The following is a 16,143-nucleotide window of genomic DNA, read 5'->3' as shown; positions in this document are numbered from 1 at the left end:
GAAGTGTGTCCATTTTAACGTTGGAAGTCCCTATATGTCTTCTTTACTATATATTTAAATAATAGCCGACAAATATCTTATATCATGCAAAAACATCACATTTAAGATAACAACTAGACTAGACTGAGAAAACACCCTGACGCGCTTTTGTCTGTCTATTGAATGATCAGGATTTACTGTGCTGTGATTGGTGGGTTCCTGAAGCGGCGGAGCCAATCATGAACCGGGAGGAGGAGGAAAGAGGAAGTGAAAACAACATCAGCACTATCTATCTAGTGCGCTAGAGAAAGGGAGGGAGCGCGCGACAGCAACAAACTCCCAAACATCAATCCCTGGAAGGAGGAAAAGTCGTCTCGCCGCTTCAGGTTCGTACGATTTATTTCGCGTTGCCGATTCGCCTGATGTTGATCTGGTGTCAGTGCGATCCCACGCCAGTTCGCGCTGTTTCATCCTCGCGGGGTGAAGTTTAAGCGCTGTAGTGTGCACTTGTAAGACAGTCATGAATAGCCCCTCTATTGAGCGCGGACAGACAGCTTGCAGCGGGTGGAGAGTTTGACAGAGCTCAGTGCATGCCACTTCATGCGTGTTTTATTCCACAAACGCACTCACACTTGCAAAAAGACTGTGAGGTCAAAAGAGTGTCACAAACATCAGTGGTTTCATTTTACGATTGATCCTGTTCCAACAGAGTTAAATTGAGAATGGTGGATTAGAGAGTTCTGCACAATGACAATGACCTCTCTATTATCTTTGTAGGGAAGAAAAGCAATATCTTTTATGTAGGCTACTTTGAAACTTATTTAGCTCATAATACGATTTTTTTTTGTTTAATGGAAGATCCTCGTGGACTCTTCTTGACTGTGCGTGAATTAAAGGTCCCGTCTCTTTAAACAGCTCACCCTAATTCTGTCATAGTTTGCTCTTATGGCATTACTATGTATATTACTCGCACTCATGTCGTTACAAACACAAAAATGACTTCCTTTCTTCAGTTGAACACAAAAGGAGATGTGAGACAGAATGATATTCTCAGTCACCATTTACTTTCATTGTAGACAAAAAAGATGCAATGCAAGTGAATGGTGACTGAATCTGTCAGTCTTTTGCCTAGTGCCTAACATCATCGCCTTTTGTGTTCCACGGACGTGAGTAAACGATGACAGATTTTTAATTTTTGGGTGAAATGTCCCTTTAAATACTGAGATTAGTGCTGATAGTCGATTCGATTAATGCAATAAAGAAGGCTATTTTTTCCCCAGTTGAATGAAACGGCAATTATCTTACTTGAGATGCAAAATCTAAATGTATGAAAGAAAGTTATGTATGGCCTATGTATTATTAAAATGACTCATACAAAAATAGGCAGTTATATAAAATAAAAAAACACTGTATGAGGGCAATAAACAAACATGGAATAAAACCGTGTTTAAAAACATTAGCATTCAGTAACAGTTTATGTATTTGACAGGTTTTTATGCATTTTTGATACATTGTGCTCTGCACTGGAAAAAAATGGTGTAGGATTTATTTTGGAACAATTTTAACTCAGAAATTGCTAGTAAATTTCACAATTCATTACAATGAAACGTCAAGTAACATGTTGAATTAAATATGAAATTTTAGAAAGATTAAAATAATATTTTCTTGTAAAATATATATAGTCTAGTACTCTTTGTTTTATTTACAACTTTGAAAAGTCTTTTTTTAAATCTTTTTGTTTTTATCCAACTTTAGTGGAATAACACATTTTGCTTACTGTAAGGAATTTTTGTTAATTTTTTTGCCAATTTGTGCTGTAATCTTTTTGTTTTTATCCAACTTTAGTGGAATAACACATTTTGCTTACTGTAAGGAATTTTTGTTAATTTTTTTGCCAATTTGTGCTGTGTCAAATCTTTATAGAAGGTTTTAACAGTCTTTATAGAATTTTATTCAAATTAAAGTAGCCTACTTAATTTTAGGAGGGTGGTGCTCATGCACTATAGCAGGGGTGGCGAACGTCGGTCCTGGCGAGCCGCAGCCCTGCAGAGTTTTGCTTCAACCCTAATCAAACACACCTGAACAAGCTAATCAAGGTCTGAACGGTTACTAGGAAGCTACAGGCAGGTGAGTTTTAATTAGGGTTAGAGCTGAACTCTGCAGGGCTGCGGCTCCGCTGCACTATAGGTTCACTTTTGTAGATTTTTTGACATGCCCAAACAATTTCTGACATTTGTTGCTATCTATTTTTATCATCAACTCCGGTCCTGGAGAGCCGCAGCCCTGCAGAGTTTTGCTTCAACCCTAATCAAACACACCTGAACAAGCTAATCAAGGTCTGAACGGTTACTAGGAAGCTACAGGCAGGTGAGTTTTAATTAGGGTTAGAGCTGAACTCTGCAGGGCTGCGGCTCTCCAGGACCGGAGTTCGCCACTGCTGCACTATAGGTTCACTTTTGTAGATTTTTTTTTTTGACTGATGTTATTTCGGTTAAATTATATTTATTGATGCCACTGACATGCCCAAACAATTTCTGACATTTGTTGCTATCTATTTTTATCATCAACCAATTAGTTGTTGCAACCTTATTTGAGACTGTTGAAATACCAGCAGAATTCTTGATACACTCAATATATTGTGGTTTATTCAAAATAGCTCTGAAAGTGTGTCAAAATTGAGGAAGAAATGGCATCTCTAAGTTGTAGAAACTTCCATGCCCTCTGGGCAGGAAATAGTTTGTTCCTTTTCATTCGAAAAACTATCAGTAGCTCAAAGTCTTCATCTTTTTTATGCATATATTTCCTTGACTTTGTAGTTCAGATGCATGCTGGTCTTGTGTTGTCCAGATGAGAATGTGTTTTGTTGCAGTGGTAGTCTGTTTCTTTTATCCGCATGCCGTTGAGTCACTTTTGTGTCTGGAGGCAAGTGTGAGTTCAGCGTCTTGCCCAATTGGTCCTTAAGATCGCATGCATGTGCTGTTGGTCTTGAGATGTAAGCATGTTCAGTGCATGTTAGTGGCATGTAGAATGTTTTCTGGGTCAGAAATAATTGAGTCACATCTCAACATTAATGTCAAATGCACGTTTTGCTGTCTGATGGGTGCCGCTGTGTTATTTTTTGTTATATAGAAAGTGAGAAATAGGACAGGATCGACAGAGAGTAGAGCATGGAAGGAAAATAGTAAGTGTTGCTTACTTGCAAGCCAGACTTGAACCCACAAAGCCCAAATGAGCAACGTGACACAATGTATCAGAGCTTATACTGCTAGACCACAGTGGTTTGAATGTGTGCACTACTTTCAGTTGCTTTTCCCCTCTTTAAATTTTTTGCATCATGCTAAACTCATGAGGGAGGCATTTTTAATCGAGTAAGAAATGCTTCTGATTTTCATTGTCAGTTGATGTCAGGGGGTTTATCATTGTCTGTGTGTGCGGTGGAGGCAGATCAGATGAGTGAGATCAGATGAGTTTTCTAAGAGAGTCTGAAGTTTAAGGTGTCGCTGTGTGAACGGCTCATTGAAATTCTGCACATGTGCGGCATGTGTATATATAAATTACTTTCTGCAGTCTCTCAGTCTCTCACCTCTGAGTGCAACCTTGCCAATTTATGATGAGTTCTTGACTGCAAGTGATTCTCTCTCTCTCTCTCTCTCTCTCTCTCTCTCTCTCTCTCTCTCTCTCTGTGTTTCACGTTCCTCCCTTCTTCCTCACTTTGTCTTTCTCACCACCCAGCCCCCTTATCTCAGATCTAAACTCACTTTCTCAAGGGGGATTCTCAACCGTTCCTTGTCTGATGTGTTCATCACTGTCTTCTCTTATCTTTCTTGCCACCAAAATAAGAGTGAGGATCTTTGGCTTTGTCTTCTTCCAATGCAGCTCCAGTGTGGTCACATAGAGAAACTATTGCACTTACAAAAAGGAAAAAAGCCACTTGCATCAGAGTTGCGTGAAAATTATCTGTAATTTAAAATGTATTAAAAAAATTAATGAATATATAAAATTAATTTTGTAATTTTATCTGGCAGTAGAATTGTAGGCTATATGGTCAGATTGGTCCTACATTCTATGGATTTTATCCTATGTCGAAACTCATAACTGAGGAACAACAAATTGGGATTTTTAAAAGCAGAAACTGAAAATGTTCTTATGCATGCGCCAGCTAAAGAGCATGCATCCAAATTTTTGCTGGTCGTATATCAGTAATTCAAATAATTCAGCATTTTATTTTTACATGTTCATAAACACAAACAGTCACAATATGCATTAATATAATTATATCTGCAAATCAGCATAATTTAAACTGCTTTGTGATAATAACATAACTGAAATGAATTACTTTGTATTAATGATTTCCTGAAAATATGCCATGAAACCCGGACATGCCTACCACTGCCGCACATAGGCTATGTTTTCTGAGAGCATGCTTGGATTTCTTTTTGCCCATTGATGAGTGCCATACTTCATCTGAACAATAAAGAGATATTTTTTTGAAATATGTTTTTTTTTAGGTGTAGTTGATGCTTAAACATGTTGTATTGACTTTAAGATGAACTGCTATTTATGCTAATAAGAATTAGTTTGAAACTTTTAGTTTGAAACAACAAACATTATTTTTGTGATTTTTGAATCTTTGCAAATCGCCATTCCTAATAATGTGCTAGTTAGCCAGTTTCGCGGCTGAAATTTAGTATGCTCCATAGATATATATATATACCTAGATTCCTCATTATCGGCTGTTTCTATGGGCCGTGATACGTAAGACATCCGCCATTTTTGGAACCGTCTGCGAATCTTTGAGCACATTGACTGTGTGCGTCTACAACAGCAAGTTATACTCTTGTATATCTTTTAATATTCATTGATTATTATGGTGAATGCGAGATGGCTGACGTAGGGCTGCACGATAAATCGAAATGGAATCGAGATCGCGATTCGACAGAAGCTCCGATTGTCATGCGTATCTTTCAGTGAAGCACAGTTCTGTTTTTGGAATCGGGTTTGTATGTTATAGACTTTTCATTAAGACCCTAAAGAATCATATCAACTTGTGTAAAATGGGCATCCGATGACCCCTTTAAAATTACACTCTTCAGCTTAAACTGGAATTTTGTAGCTTTTAACTGATTTCTGTAAGCTTAGTGTAAATGTCGGCAGTCTATTTTTATCAGGTATACACTGTATTCAGATGTTTGGTGGGTACAATTTTTAATTGTTTTTGAAAGAAGTCTCTTGAGCTCACCAAGCCAGCATCTATTTGATCAAAAATATATTAAAAGCAGTAATATTGTAAAATATTATTACAAATTTAAATTATTTTGTATTTCAATATTTTAAAATGTAATTTATTTCTGTGAAGGCAAAATTGAATTTTCAGCATCATTACTCCAGTCTTCAGTGTCCTTCAGAAATCATTCTAATATGCTGATTTGCTGCTCAAATATTTCTTATTATCAGCACTGAAATAATCTTTGATGCATAGAGTTCAAAAGAACAAGTTATTTTTACAAATTATTTATTTGTAACTTTAAAATTTTTGCTTTTTTTATCAATTTAATATGTCCATGCATTAATTGATCTCTTAAATTACTGACCCCAAATGTGTGTACACATTTAAAATTCACTCATCATTGAGCATTTCCCTTTCTGAAAAAATGTTGATCTTGCACTTAAATATGTACAATATACAAATCCTATCCAAGAAAATGCTTTCCAGCATGACAATATCTCTTCCACTGCATAAAACCAGATTGCTATTGTTTCTTATGGCTCCAGATATCATCTGATGGGCATCAACACCCCCACCCTCCAAAGCCTGGCAAGATCAATTTCCTGGTTTAGTGGATAGTGTTGCAGCGCATGTCATTACTGCTTCTGGCAATACATTAATTAATTAATTACAGATGCAGACAGGTTTAAATGAAGGTGTTAACATCGCTTAATAAGTGTCAGTGGAAGCGTAAAGAGAATCTGCGATGCTGTCGTAGTTTTATTGGGTTGAAACTATTCTATTACTTCCCTGCTTTGGATGATGAATATCAATGTGAGTCAAAAACCAGGTCAGTAGAAAGCTTTTGTTTTTGTTCAAATGGGTCCAGTGTCTTGTGTTTGGTTGTACTTTTGTCTAAACATCCTCTGTGACTGGGTTGGGTGTGCCAGTGACACTAGGCGGGATTTGAAGCTTTTCCTCGCACCTGTGCTCTCGGGAAGCCAGTGATCCTGCGGCGTTGCTTGTATGTACCAACATTTGGTTGAACTGGTCCTGCTGGTACTGATTTGGCACAGTCTGTTGTCTCTAAGCTGGCACAGATAGTCTTTGTGAGCCTCAGGTCACCGCAGCTGCATGCTTACGATCGTCCCAGCTGTGCGCTCCAGCTGTGCTCTTGCAGTAAAAACTTTCTCTCTTGGAAGTCCGTCACATGGGGCGGCTCGCTCTCTATCCCTCTGGCGAGTGTGTCAGACTGCATCCTGATGCTGTTATGATGCCATCTCGTCACTTAGCCAAGACTTAGGCCATTAAAAGAGCAAGAGGTCTGGGATGGCCGTATTAACAGTGTTGGAGCATGTGTAGGGATCAACACAAATCCAGCTTTGATCCTCTCCACGAGGATCCTGCGGTTTTAAAGTTGGGCACTAATGGCCCACATCTTGATCCACTTTTCTAGGACTTCATCTTGGGTTAAGATTTGTCTCGTTCCTGTTGTGAGCCGTTGGATTGGCTGTGTTTGCTGGAGTGCTGATTCACTGGCTCTCTGTAAACACATACAGACCTGCAACAGCATCTGTGGTGTTTTGCTTCAGGTCAGACCGTGAGCTCAGTGTGAGTCAGAGAGAATAGAAGAAGAGAGACGCAGGTCAAGTGCAAAACTGCATGCTTTTAAAATGGATTAGTTAGCTGAGTAACTGTTGTTGAGAGAAATTGGTTAATGACATGATCTTTTTATTTGTTTATTTATTTATTTGCCATTCAAAAAAATAAAGACTTAAACCTCTTCTATGCTGATAAATGTTTTTAAAATGTGTTAGTTCACCCAAAAATGAAAATTAGTCCATGTTTTACTCACCCTCAAGTAGGGCTGGGCGATATAGCTAAAAAATGTATCAACGATATAATGTTTCATATCGTTCGGTATCGATAATTATTGATTTTTTTTATAACCTTTTTTAAAACAAAGAGAAATATAATTTTTTTTTTTTTTTACATTTAACCACTGTATTTTTTCATTAACTAAATTTATTGAGACAAACAACAAATATTTTTTTGTTTTAACAGTCAAAATAAAAATTAAACAAATATCTAATTTCTAATGTTTTATATGCAGATTAAATAGGTTAAACTTTTGGCTTGTTTCCCAAGGCCACAGGAAGGCCCAATGAGCAAAATAATGCAGCACATTAAATTGTCAACGCAAGGAAATAACTGTCTATAAAAAACATGCATTACGTCTAAATTAACTCCTATAAATCAAATATAATTTCATAAATTGCATAAACAATTATTATTATTATTACAATTATTATTGCTTAATCCAAAAAGAAGGTGTACCGTCGATAAATATCGATACCGTTTTATCGCCCAGGCCTACCTTCGAGGCAGGTGTAGGCTATATGACTTTCTTTTTTCAGATGAATCCAATCGGAGTTATATTAGCAATTTTCCTTGCTCTTCCAAGCTTTATAATTGGCATGGGCAGGTGCTTTTGTTTAGTGATTCAACGGATCACAAATCTCACGGTTCGGACCATATTACGCTTTTTGAGCCACGGATTGGATCGTTTTTCAGATCGGCAAGAAAAAAAATCTATGTAACTTTGCTTTCCATAAGTACGATACCACAGCAAAAACACTTAGCCTAAGAAAGTTCAAACATTATTAAAGAGACAAGTGAACAGCCAGTAAAAATAAGAACAAATATGCTTCACAAATTACAAGTATAGATAAATACAACAGAACAATAAGAAAATATCGATACACGTGAGTATTGCAATATTTTGTTTGGCGATACTGTATCAATTCTCAAAAACAGAATATCGATATTTAAAAAAAAAATCATACAAGATACATGGCAGTTGTTTCATTTTGAGTTTATATCCCGACGGCTAGATAGCAGTCTTTATCTCTGAACTTAAACAGTGATAGGAAATACTAGCATTAGGGCATGTTAATATAGTTTGCTGCTAGTAATGGAGGATGAAAGAATTGTCCCAGTTCCTGTTTCGGTGTACAAGGTTGAAGTGTGGCGTCATTTGGGCTTTTGTGGTAACGTAACGTCCACCTCGGTTCCACTGCTTGCCGCGTCCCGTGTGAGAGTCTCGCGCGGCGGGCGGTAGGGTCGCGGCTGCAGCTTTCTCTCGAGCGGTGCTCGTGTCATGGTCTCGGCGATTCCACGCAGAACATAAATACAAACTGAAAAACCTGAGAAATCCAAGTGGAAAGGTTCTGAGAATGTTCAACATCTGTATTTATTTTATTGTTTTACAATTGTTTTGTTTTCTTTAGGAATCCTGCATGCACTTTATTTTTCATTGATATTAAGCAGATTTAATTATTTTGTTCAGATCAAAATGTTATGACATTGAATGTTACATATGTAAACTTAAACTGTGAACCTTTAAAGCAGGGTCTAAAAATATATATGATCTTTTTATAAAATACCTTTTATACGTATTATACATTTAATTAAAGGATCCTGCAAGCACTTACATTTTTTCCCCTTTACTCGTACTGCACAAAAAGTGGTTCAATAACATTGAATGTTACATATGTAAACTTAAACTGTGAACCTTTAAAGCAGGGTCTAAAAATATATATGATCTTTTTATAAAATACCTTTTATACGTATTATACATTTAATTAAAGGATCCTGCAAGCACTTACATTTTTTCCCCTTTACTCGTACTGCACAAAAAGTGGTTCAATAACATTGAATGTTACAGGGACTGATTCTTGCAAATGCAGATCCCGCTGTGTTCTAGTTAAATCATTTTTATTTATTTTTTAATCATTTATTGCTAAGGTTTGCATATGGTGGTGTGTTCTTAATGACAGCTTTCCTAAAAATATATCCTATTCTTAAAATAAGAAATATCCCAATATATCGCCTTGCTTACAGTATTGCAACATATCGTATCGTAACCCCTGTATCGTGATACATATCAGATTCTTGCCAATACACAGCCCTATACTGTATATGACTACTTTTGGACTGTTGAACAAAAACACCCACCACTATGCCATTATAAAACTTGGAAGAGCAAGGCCAATTTTTTATATAACTCCGATTGGATTCGTCTGAAAGAAGAAAGTCATATACACCTAGGATGCCTTCAGGGTGAGTAAAACATGGGCTAATTTTCATTTTTGGGTGAACTAACCCTTTAATTTAACTTAATAAAACAATTTAATAAAATCTTATGTCAAATTAAATATGAATAAATATTACTATTCATAAGTATTCAAAAATAAAACAAATAATTACTTTTTTTTTTTTTAATACCAGAAGTTTGTTTGTGCTTGCATCCGATTGATTAACATTTTAAGATTAAGAGTCATTAAATACATTTTATTTATTTATTTTTGTTGTAAAAGCTATCAAAACCAAAAGAAACCAACATAAAAACATAGAGTACATTTCTATGTTTCATTGACCATTTAAATACTCCGCCTTGGATGAATCTGAAAATTCATGCATGTAAATGTAGGACATAAGGATGAGAGGAAGAGGAAGTGAAAGTCTGGACAGGATGCTAGGAGCGCTGCTGTCATGAAAGCTTTAGGTTTCTTTGTCTTTGTGTCTGTCTCGTTCTCTCTCAGGTTCAGTGAGGTCTAACAGCGTTGCATGCCTTTCCAAGAATGTTTGTTTGTATAAAGAGGAAAACACTGCACCCCCATTTTGGCTTTCTTCCTGCTGATGAGCATCATTAAGACTAATTACATCAAGCCTCAGTAGAGATGTTTGTGCTAGGTGGGTCGGACATGCGCTATATGAATCCAGTGGATAGACTGTACGTTGCTCTTTTATCCTTCACAAGGTTTCATTTAAAGACGGATGATTCATCAAAAAGATTTGTGTTTCACCAGAACCAAATGCAGCCTGATACTGTCACAAAAGACACAGGCTGTGCCTTTTGTGACAGCATCAGGCTGTATTTGGTTGCAATTTGAGGCGGGTATAGACACATACAGTGGGACTGAATTTGTCATCGCTGTCTGGTTTTGACTTTAAAAACTTTTGTGGATAAAGATCTAGGAGACTGTAATGTGCTAGCAAGGAATTTTATTCACTGTTGGAGTGCATATCAGAGATGATGAGAATCTTTTTTACAGTGTGATGGTGAATGTACAGCAGTAAACAGCGGGTGTCTCTGTGTAAACAAATGAAGCAGTATCACTGCAGAAAGTGATGAGTGCACACTACAGTATAAATGCAGTTACATTTGCAGAGTGTTTTACAGATGGAAGAACTGAAGAACAGGGTGATTTCTGTGGTAATATTTTAAATCGCTATTCCACTGTGGTCTGTAATTCAATGAAACAGAGCTTTTATTTATCTAAGGAATTATGCAATCTAGGGTTGTAACGGTATGAGATTTTCATGGTATGACAATCATCTCAGAAAATATCACGGTTTCACGGTTTATATTAAAGGGGTCATATGATGCTATTACCGGATCATATGATGACACTGTTCCAGAACACTTCAACCCAAATATTCAGATGTGTGCAGCACATTTTATGGAGGACTGTTTCCTGATCCTAGTAGAGTAGACTACAGTGCCGGCTGTTCTGACTCAAAGACTGTAAGTACGTTTTTTATATTTAAAGAGTTTTTATATTTTATATATTTTTGGGCAGTGTAGAGTAGGGCTTGTTGTTTGTCATTTCTCCGATCACAAATGCAGACATGGTTTTATGTTTACGCTGCGCGATGCAACGCAACGTGTAAAAAGACAGTATAAGTCATTATAATCCGTAATTATGTCCCCACTGGATGCAACGAATTTTGCAAACGATGCCTCGTTTATAATGGGTTTTCATGTTTTTGAATCATCGCCTTGACAGTGCATCATCACAATATGGCAAGGGGCGTAACATTTCCGTCTCACGCTTGAGGTATTCGGCCAATCACAACGCACTGGATAGCTGGCCAATCACAGCACACCTCGCTTTTTCAGACCGATGAGCTTTGTAAAAATCGATGCGTTTCAGAAAGGCGGGGCATAGAGGAGAAACAATAATGTACAGTATGTGGAAAATAATGTGTTTTTTTAACCTTAAACCGCATAAACATTTCATTACACCAAATACACAAAATAATGTTCTTTTTAGCAGCACCATATGACCCCTTTAAACAATAACTCTTAAAAGAACAAGAACAAGTTATTTAAAGACACAATATGTAATTTTTCGCGCTAGAGGGCGCATATTCAAAACAAACAAAGAGACAAAGGCTAGTTTGATGATGTCGTGACTGAGTGTGGAATCATGGGAGTTGTGGTCTTCATCCCCACAGCCGAAGCAATCCGATGGGACTCGGGCAGAAATCATGTTCACGGATGAGCTAATGATTTATTATGTAGTAGAATGAAGCAGGGTGAGGCTGAAAGCTGTCGAAGTGAAACGAGGCCGCTTAACGAGCGTGACACACGGCTCAAAAGCAGCGTAGCTTTTATTGTGCCACAGTCGACCGCTTCTGCTCCTTCCGGTCGTGCGTATGTGAGGAAAAAAGCAGTGCTGTTCTGAGATCTTCAGTATGTTTTATCATATTAGATACTTTTCGAAAGTTCTGGTATAATGCTACTCTGTGTGGTCGTCACCGGTCTATTAAAATGCACAACATATTAAAGCGTATTTGGTGTTTCCATATTTTCAATAAAACAAAACCGGAAATCGAGGTGTTATGACGTCATTGGCAGGCGACACAATGACACTATGGACACGGTCCGTGTCACTAGTTAAAATGGCTTATTTCTCTGGATTTAAACATTCTTCGAAACATTTGGGATAATGTAAGTACACAAGTCAGCAAAATATATATAACACTGTTCTAGTGGTTTTTGGATATTTTAATAAAAAAATCTTACATATTGTGCATTTACGTGAACAAATCCTTTATTACAACAAACTTGAAACCATTTTAATGAAAGTATTGAAGTCTCCCTTCCGAAAAAATAAATAAGTAATAAATAAAAATAAAGCTGTACAACTTTTGTATATCTATATCACACTTTAACATTTTATTAATGTTTTAAAATGTTATCAAATGAACATTTGGCAAAGTTAAAACATGGACAAACATGATTTTCCTTGAAAACGATGTTTAAATAAATTATTTTATTATAAAGAATATTATTATTGTTGTTATTATAACTTTGAAGTACATTGTACAATGCTAATATATTTCTGTCATAATTTCAATTTAAATCGAACTTTTATTTTGACTGGTTGTAGCGGACCTGTGTATTTGACAATGGTTTTTCTCAAATAAAACTAGAAAATGTTTACGTTTTCTCTCTTGAGCTCTGCTGATGTTAATGTTTATGTAGACGCTGAAAACACCATTTATGTACAGTATGCGCACTTCAGTATGCAGTAGATAAAATGGCGCCAATCAGAGACATGCAGAAACAAGCAGATTATTTATAGCAGTCTCAGCCAAAAATCTACCTTAAGTCATCTAAATGTTGATTCACATAGTGGGTTTTTCCTTGTCTTGAAATGGTCCAGGATTGTTTGGTTAACCTGCATGCATCTGTGAACCTGCTGGTGGGTGTCTAGTGCTGCCCGTATGTGAGGATAAAGCTGGTATCTGTACTAAACCACTCCTTTTAGTGCTTCATAAGATGTCTAGAGTTTCGGCTCTGCGATAACATAACTTGTCTAAATGCACTAGAGCTTGTCAAGTTGTGTCTCTTGAAATTACAGTCATACTGATCAAAATCTGGGGCTTGTGAAGAAGATATGCACATTTGCAGACGTTGGCCATATGTACCCCTCTGCAGGGCCTAAAGCTGCAGACACAGTGGCTGCTGGGAGAAGCTTGTTTTTTTGAGGTGCTGGAATGTCTCCTCTGAAAACATGGTTGACCTGTGCTACTCTTCTGCTAGGAATGTTCTGCAGGTGGTTTTCTTCACTACTGTTCTGCTGTTTCTTTTTTCCTCTCACTCTTCTGTGTCTATCCATTTGTTTCAGTCTGTCAGGCTGCTCTGAACTCTGGCAGACGGTGCATCTGTCTGCTGACCACCTGCTGTAGACATTGTCACAGTGTCTGACCCCTGACAGGCCCGTTTCTGCAAGGCATGTTTGTGTGTGTGTGTTAGTGAGCACTGGTGCAGAAATCTAACTCTGTCCAGTGGCAAACCAAAAAAATGAAACAAAACAATAAACATGAAACAAAACAATAAACATGAAACAAAACAATAAACATGAAACAAAACTATAAACATGAAACAAAACAATAAACATAAAATACAATTATAACAATTAAATAATAAAATCAAATAAAATCAAAATTAGATCTTGAATTATTTATGTATTATTAAATCTATCAATACAGGCCAAGTTTTATTTCAACAGTTACCTGAGGCTTTTTATTGTTGTAGTTTTTTGTTTACATGATTGAACTGGAGTCACGTTAGAGCCACTGTTTCTGAAAAAAATAAAAACAAAAGAAACTGCACATCCGTCCTCAGCGGAGAGGAAATCTGAGTAGAGAGTCAGGTGAGCTGCTTCCTGTGCCGCCTACAGCGCACGCTCATCTATTTCCTGTTATAACGGACGCGTAGAATGTTTTTCCAGAGATGAGTATTATGTTCTTTCCTGTTTGATGTTTGATCGCATCGTAATGACATTCAAGAGGGTTATTACTCTCTCCATGGCCAGAACAGGACTCTGAGAGTGCCTTTTATCGCTGATGTAATGGATTTAATATGAACAATTGTGTAAAAAGAGAATCTTCAACATTTTGAGAACAGTGGCAGACATAGGAAGGTAATTTTATATGATGCATTTTTAAATCGTTCTGGTTCACCTAAAAAGAAAATGTGAGCCACACTTCACCAGCTGGATCAGTGTCAATAACATGATGCCCCTTTTTGTATGGATGGTAAATTTGTTCTAAAATACATAAAAAATTTTATTCACACTTATTATGATTTGAATACACCTCTTCTATGATGAGCATGTTTTTATTTTCTACATTAAAATTCATTTTGATAATTTTTTTTTCTCTGGAGTCAGGGTGATACAATCACTGTTAATTTTGTTATTATTTATGTAATATTATAGTATTTATTGTTTTTTGAATTAGCTTTTGCTTTTATATTTTTGGTTTTATTTTGAATTGTTTTAATTTAAGTGTTTAATTTTAGTTCTGTGCTTTTGTAATTTTTCTTTTTTTCAGTTAGTTGCAAAGACATTTCTAATTTTCATTTAGGTTTTTAACTTTACGGTTTTCATATTTATTTCGTTTGAACTTTATTAAAATTTCCAGAAACAGTTGTCCTGATAGCATGAAGAAAAAATGTCTCATTAGAAGAATAAGATTTTTAGAAGAACCTTGCATAGTTTTTTTTTTATTGTTACTTCTCAAAAATATTTGAACAAAAGTGCTTCTCTACATATTAATATAAAAAAAAAAAATGAAGTCATGTGGTGCAACTAACATTCAGAAACATGCTGAAAAAGAAACACAAAACAGGAAATTATTTCATAGATAGCCCATTATTACTGTTTGTGAAGTCACTTCAGATGTTAGATACATTTTGACAACTAAGGGTTAGATAATGTATTAAAATGTCATGTGGTGCGACTGACCAATAACAATTGATATTTATCAATTAGATTATAATATCTGTAAAAAAAAAAAACCTTGAAAAATAAATTTAAATAGGTTTATAAAAAGATGTATATGTACATTTTTTCTCGATCGTTACACCACATGACAGTTTTAACTTGAAGCACGCTTTAAACTAGATTTCATGTCTTATTTGTCATTGTCCCAAAATCAAACAACAAGAAAAAAGGTAGCCATGCCCATGCCTATAATAGATCTACATCAATTGAAGGATGTCCAGAGAGATATAAACGGTACCACCATGAAGAATAACAGCCCAAAGCAAACCCCAATGAATGGGTAGAGCAGGGCTGAGGCCCAAAGATGAAAGCGTGTGTGGGCACACACACATAATGAAGGCTGGCATTGCGTTGGGCGTTTCCAGTGAAGGCGGTTTGACTGAGGAGACGATCCGGAAAATGGACAGTGGAAAGGGCTGTGTTTGGTCTCGGCCCATAATGATGGGGGGATGGTTGGTGAAAGACCAGATACAGATGGGGGTTTGGGAGGAAGAAGGGACAGCTGGTTTGTGTGTGTGTGTTAAGCACAGTGTCTCTTTGTTCCCCTCCCCTCCGCCTGGCACCGACCGGATCATTTAAGACTACAGCCGTTCATTGGCACCTCAGGTTCAGGAACAGCCTGGCGACTCTACAGAACGGCTGCACTCTACAGGAAAGATGCTTTGAAGGTTAGAAGGCCCAGCAGACAATAATCTATGCCAGCACTCCCACAGCGCGCAGTGTTTCCATAGCACGCTATTATTGCCCAAATTACAGTGCTTGGGATAATTATGTATATATATATTATAATGCTTGGTATGGAAGCATAAACTTTACTGCCACTGAATGATAGTTCTTCAGGCCTGAGATCTTCAGAAAAATCCAGTCAGTCAAGGTTCAGTGCAGGTTAAAGCATTGCTTATGACCCTGAAGCACTTTGTTTGTGCAACTGAGAGTTTATTTTCATTGCTCTCAAGAATATTTTCCACTAATGGCGAGATAGTAGAGGAAAACTTCTGTCAAATTGTCGGGTTAAGCCTTGTAGTTTTACAGAGCGAGTCTAGTTTCTCAAAGACTTTTTCTGTACTTAAATGGACCGTGTATTTGAACCAGTTGCTTGAAGTGGGACGTGTAAAAATAGCATCAAATCAATCGCAGAATGTTTCAGACTCGTGCAGGTCTCGATTCAGGATAAATGAACCCATCAGGGATTGTGGTGACATGTTGCTCTATATTTTCAGTGCTCAAGATCTAGAATTGCTGGCTTAAAATGGGTAGAAACATAAGCCCTTACAGTGAGTTTATAGTATGTAATTTGCTTTGTCATAGTGACCT

The 16,143-nt window shown here is 36.8% G+C and overlaps 1 protein-coding gene across 1 annotated transcript in view; it reads left to right on the top strand.

Moving 5' to 3' along the window:
- The first annotated feature begins 241 nt into the window (after window positions 1-241).
- Window positions 242-16,143, top strand: part of LOC107556334 (engulfment and cell motility protein 1-like) — a 109,010-nt gene continuing 93,108 nt past the window's right edge. The window contains exon 1 of the mRNA XM_016239421.1: window positions 242-365. The gene's annotated coding sequence lies outside the window, so the exon portion shown is untranslated. The remainder of the gene's footprint in view (window positions 366-16,143) is intronic.

The sequence above is a fragment of the Sinocyclocheilus grahami genome, unplaced genomic scaffold (genome assembly GCF_001515645.1).
Source record: "Sinocyclocheilus grahami isolate Dianchi unplaced genomic scaffold, SAMN03320097.WGS_v1.1 scaffold565.1, whole genome shotgun sequence".
Taxonomy (NCBI): Eukaryota; Metazoa; Chordata; class Actinopteri; order Cypriniformes; family Cyprinidae; genus Sinocyclocheilus; species Sinocyclocheilus grahami.
This window is presented reverse-complemented; position numbering and strand designations above follow the sequence as displayed.